Here is a 6,000-nt window from a genome sequence, read left to right on the forward strand (position 1 = left end):
ACATACACATAATATATATTCATATCGAGTATACATAGACCCTTCTACTCTCATTGCAAATACATATACGTAAAATATAAAAATAGTCTTAATGATTATCTCATCTCATAACATCAAAATGAATATCACAATATGGTCATAGTCCTTACATCAATCCAATAAGATCATATATAGGTCATATGAAAGTACAATTGTTCAGTAAAAGGGAAGGAATGAAAGAGTCAATAAGGTCATAAGAAAATTCATATGCTAGAGGATGTAATTGACCTCGAATGATGAAGAACTAGCTTACATGGATGAAAGCAAGAATCTAAGCCTTCAAAGATGTCGCCTTCCAAACTCTACAACGACCGTAACCTATGATGTTTGGGAAAAAGAATGAAAATGGAATAGTACTCCATATGTACTAAATATGGGATCTTATGCACATACACAAGCAAAAAAATGCTAAAAGGGACTTTTTTCAAAACATACCAAATTACCCTTTTAGAGATTTAATGCAAAGTCAAGTAAGTCATATCAACCAACAAAACATGCTTACTATCTCAATAAGTAAAACTTATCAAAACATACTTGAAAACCATGATTTACTACAACTCTAACATCGTAGAACAATATCATAAGAATGAATAAGAGTTAAACATATCATAATAAGCAAAAAAAGTACTCGCAAGTCCTTATCAAGTCAACAAGTGTAATAACCAAGCAAAGCCCCATAACCTTACTTAATAAAGTGTCCTCAACAAGAAAACATGACCAATGTCCAACATTACATATCATGTCATTTAGGTTTACATTTCATCATATATTAACATTACAACCTAAAGTTTATTTATAAATGAAATAATCAACATATAGTATCAACAATGTGCCATAGTCATCATATACACATCATGTATTATCTTGATATAAACATATATAAGAATATCCTCCTAAGACTCCCCTGAAGCCTAACTAGTGCAATATTTAGGTAGAGTCCCATACCCTACCTAGAGAGAGTTGGACCTCTTAGGTTATCCAAGTTAGAGTACAAGTCGTTTAATTCATTTTAACTTTTGGGAACATATTGCGCTAACCGACTTAGACCACATGAGCTTGTTTTAAATCCGGTAATATAAAACCCTACACCAAAAGAAGGAGGTCTACTTGACAAGGTCGTACCAAAACATGAAACATAGAAACTACATGGATCCACTAGCTAGTATTCCTATGGGGGAAACATAGTTAGAGAACTAGGATATATAGTTGGGACCCTCTTTATGCGCTATTCATTATAGTCTCCAATCCCAAGAGTAATATAGTATTCCTACCTTCCCTATGTGGGAAGGTACACTCCTCAATCTAGTTCACTCAGTGCTAAGTTAGTGTCCCCTTTTGAAATGTTTGTAAGCCTATAATTATAAATCATAGATTAATTGAGGCCATAGGGTCTACCCCTTGTATAATAATGATCATGAATAGCTCAATAAGAATTGTATGAGTATATATCCTTTCGTCACAATTCATATAAGTGAGTTTAACATATTAGCATCTCATAGCATATCAAGGCACATTTAAATTGGCTTTCTTAGGACATATAGTGCTTGAAGAGGGAATTAATATTGATAATCAATAAATGGAGGTAGTGCATAATTGGCCTATACCTACATCTCCAACTAATATTAGGAGTTTCTTGGGTTTAGTTGGCTATGATAACTTCTTTGTTGAGATTTTTTGTAACATCTCGCAGCTACAATGGAATAGAAGTAAGTCTAAAATCAAAAATAGTTAATTTTGGAGAGTACAAAGAAATTTGAGAAATTTATGTAAGTGAAAAGCTAGTTTTTGGTCAACTTCAAACGATCATAAATCCTTTCTCGAGCTGAGTTAGGTGTAGTCCAAGATATGCTGGGAAAACTCTTTGAAGGAACATTACATTTTTGGCAAGTTTTTACATTTTCAAGTTTGTTTGAGTGAGTTATGCCTTTTAGAAATTGAGCTACAAAATTAAGGAAAGTCTAATCGGGATTTGGGAAGGATAATTAGTATTTTCCTTACCTAATTATGGTAAATAGTTTTTAGGAATTTATTTAGGGTAATACAAGATATTTGTTCAGATTAGAAAATTTAGACTTCATGCTAGGGTTTGGAGAAAAGAGAAAAAGGGAGAAAAGATAAAGGAAATCAAGAATCACCAAGAACTTTCAAGCATTGCGGGTAGAATTCGTCGGGGGTTATCCCTACAAGGTATATGATATTACATAGCATTGGCTTAGGTCACCCATAATCTAATCACGTTCAAGTAAAATAATAATTGATTTGAAACGAAATCCTTTGAGTTCTTGATGGAATTCGTTTAAATTTTTGTGGGTTGTTTAGTTGAAATTATAGAATGTTGGGTTCATGATTCAGGGAGAAAATTTGAGTTGAATCTATCTAATATGTAGGGTACTAATGATCCTAATAGTTTTAGAAAAGAACTATCAAATATTAGAGAGTTTAGAGATTGAAAATGGAGGAGAAAAGTAGGAGTTTTTCTAGGCAAGGGATGGGGTGTCGCGCTTGCCATAGTGCCTATTCCTTTGCACTTGGTCCTCTGGTGCATTGTTCCACAGAAAATTCACTGATTTTTTAGGGCTGGTGCCCCGCGTCTCTCACAGTGTCAGGGACGCCAAATCTCCCCATTCTTTCCCCATCTTTTCTTATTAGTTCCTTAGTGATGTGTCTATGTTTCTTAGTTTATTTCAACACTCATGAAATAATCAATTAACATGAGATCATAAACCTTAAGTCCATAATCCAATTCAAGAAAAGTTAAGATCAACGTCAAGAGAAATTAAGACTTATGTTTAGATGCTAAGAAGCGAGTCAAAGCAAAGTTATAAAGTTTTCAAGAGTCTTTAACAATTTTTTAACCTTATTTTAAGATTCCAGTTTAAAGTTAAGTAAAGAGTAAAGATTTGAGTTCATTTCTTCAAGAGAGTATATCGGGACTATGTACTCCTAAACAATAAATGTTTTCGCATTCAAACAAGAAAGGATTCAGAGATTTCCAAAGAGCCTTTGAGATAGGTTTCAAAAAAAGTGATCGCTTTCTAAATTAAGCAAGAGGTGAAACCAAGGTAGCCATTGAGCTAACTATCTTGAGCACTAATCATAAAACAGATGAAGTATGTTTTAAAAACATAAGAGCTAGTATAAATTTGGAGTAGTATTGAGAATTAATAAAGGGGAGAGTTAAGACAACTCACATCCCCCATAAACCATGTAACCACCATAGGTTAAATGTATTTTATAAACAAAGATATATGTATTTCTACATACATCCCTGAATTATATTGTATATGTGTACACACACAAAGTTGAAATCATGTTTTAAAGAATTTCCTTATTCATTTTGATTGTAAATATTTAAGACATGAGTTACCATTTTGGCTAAGTTATTACTTAATGTTATCGTTTCACGTGTTTTATCTCTAGTGTTTAAGTCTTTCATTGAGCAATTACGTTAAGAAAAGGATCTTCTTGAGGCCAGCAATGGTCTTCTAGTTCCAGTCCTTGTCTGGGTGTAGGTGCGGTGCATGACAGTTTTCCTCTATCTCATTTCCTTTGACCAAGTTAACTTCGAAAATAGTGAAGTTTAAATGATCTGACCCTTGTGAGAAAAACATTTAAGAGTTGAAGAATCGTTTACTACTTTTCAGGTTTTGGCATTATCAAAAGGTAATCAAGCCTTTGTGTTGTATTGTGATGCATCTAGAGTTGGCTTGGGTTCTTTTCTAATGAAGAATGACAAAGTTATAGCTTATAACCCCAGACAGTTGAATGTTCATGAGAAGAATTATCCAACTCATGACTTAGAGTTGGTTGTTGTAGTATTCACATTGAAGATATGGCGTCACTATTTATATGGGGATCATGTTGATTTATTCAATGATTACAAAAATCAACAATATGTTCTCATTAAAAGAGAGATTAATCTTAGACAAAAGAGGTGGTTAGAATTGCTCGAGGATGTTGACATGAGCATTCCTCAAAATGTAGTTCAGGCTAATGTTGTTGCTGATATCTTATGTAGGTTTTCTATGGGTAGTACTGTCCATTTTGAAAAAAAGAAGAAAGAACTAGAAAAACATGTGCATTCTGTAGCACACTTAGGAGTCAGACTCATTGATTCCACAGAAGAAGGAATAGTGGTGACGAATGGAGCTTAATCATCATTAGTGTTAGGACTGAAAAAGAAGCAATACCAATATTACATTCTGCTTTAATTGAAGGAAGATGTTCATAAGCAAAAAGTATTAGCTTCTGAACAAGGGGGAGATGGTCTATTGAGGAACCAAGGTCAATTATGTGTACCAATGGTGGATGGAATCCAATAGAGGATCATGGAAGGAGATTATAGCTCCAGATATCCCATTCATTGGGCTTCCAAATATATGTATTGTGACCTGAGAAGTTTATTGGTCGAATAGTATGAAGAGGGGTATTGCTGAATTTTTTGCGAAGTGCCCAAATTGTCAACCAATTAAAGTAGAAGCATCAACGGCCTAGTGGTTTGGCTCAGGTATATAAAACTTCAAGAATGCAAGTGGGAGATTATTTATATAGACTTTATAACAGAAAATATGATTCCATTTGGGTTATAATCGATAGAATAACAAGATTAGCCCACTTTTTGTCAGTAACGACTACCCATTTGACACAAGATTATACTATATTATATATTCAAGTAGTAGTAAGACTTCATGGAGTAACAGTCCCTATGATTTCTGATAGAGGTGCATAATTCACTACGCATTTCTTGAAATCTATTTATAATGGTTTAGGTTCAAAGGTGAACTTTAGTACTACCTTTTATCCTTAGATTGATGGGTAAACAAAGAGAACTTTCTACACCTTAGAATATATGTTGAAGGCTTTTGTTGTTGATTTGTATAGGAATTTTTATGATCACTGACCTCTCATTGAGTTTGCTTATAACAATAATTAACACTATAGTTTCCTGAATGGCTCCATATGAAGCTCTTTCTGGTAGAAGATGCGAATTTCCTATTGTATGGTTTGAAGTTGGTGAAGCAGATTTAATAGGTCCATATTTAGTTCAGCAAGCTATTGAGAAGGTTAAAGTGATTCAAGAGAGGTTTGGAACGACAAAGAGTTGTCAGAAATCCTAGACAAATATTAGGAGAAGGGAATTAGAGTTCAAAGTAGATGATTGGGTACATCTAAATATGAGGTTTTGTAAGAAGGGGAAACTTAGTCCCTACTATATTGGACTTTTTAGAATATAAAAGAGAATTAAAAATGTAGATTCTGAGCTGGAGCTACCACAAGAGTTAGACGCGGTTCATTCAGTATTTCATGTCTCCAAGTTGAAGAAGAGAATGGGCGATCCTTCATTGATCATACCAAGTGAAAACACTGGGATCAAGGAAAGATTATCCTATGAAGAGATATTGATTCAGATTTTAAATGGCCAAGTTCACAAGTTGAGGAAAAAAGAAGTCATATCATTCAAAGTCTTTGGCAAGAACACATTTATTGAAGAATATCCTTGGAAAGTTGAGGAGGATATGAAAAAGAGATATTCACATCTCTTTCAATAAATAGATGTTTCATACCAAGGTACCAATTTTATTTTTAATAGTATCTAAATTATAATAAAACATGTTGTTTGTTTACATTTGCTTGTTGGGTGTTTGAATTTTATGTCACTACCCTTAGCATGGTAAAAGAAATATCATTCGAGGGCGAATGTTCCCAAGGGGGAGATGTATTAACACCTCACATCCAGAAGAACTAAATGGAAGTGTAAAATCTTGAAATAGTTACTTTTGATAAGTATAAGGAAATCTGGGAAATATTAGGTTAAAAGTAAGTTTTGGGTCAACTTCAAAAGACAAAAACTTCTAGCTCAGGATTGTTTAGGTTTAGGATATGATATGGTTGAAAAACTCTTGTAACGATCTTTCCAACAACACAATGTTTTTTGTGATTCCGAGTTCGTATGAGTGAATT

This window comes from Solanum lycopersicum, chromosome 12 (assembly GCF_036512215.1).
Source record: "Solanum lycopersicum chromosome 12, SLM_r2.1".
Classification (NCBI taxonomy): Eukaryota; Viridiplantae; Streptophyta; class Magnoliopsida; order Solanales; family Solanaceae; genus Solanum; species Solanum lycopersicum.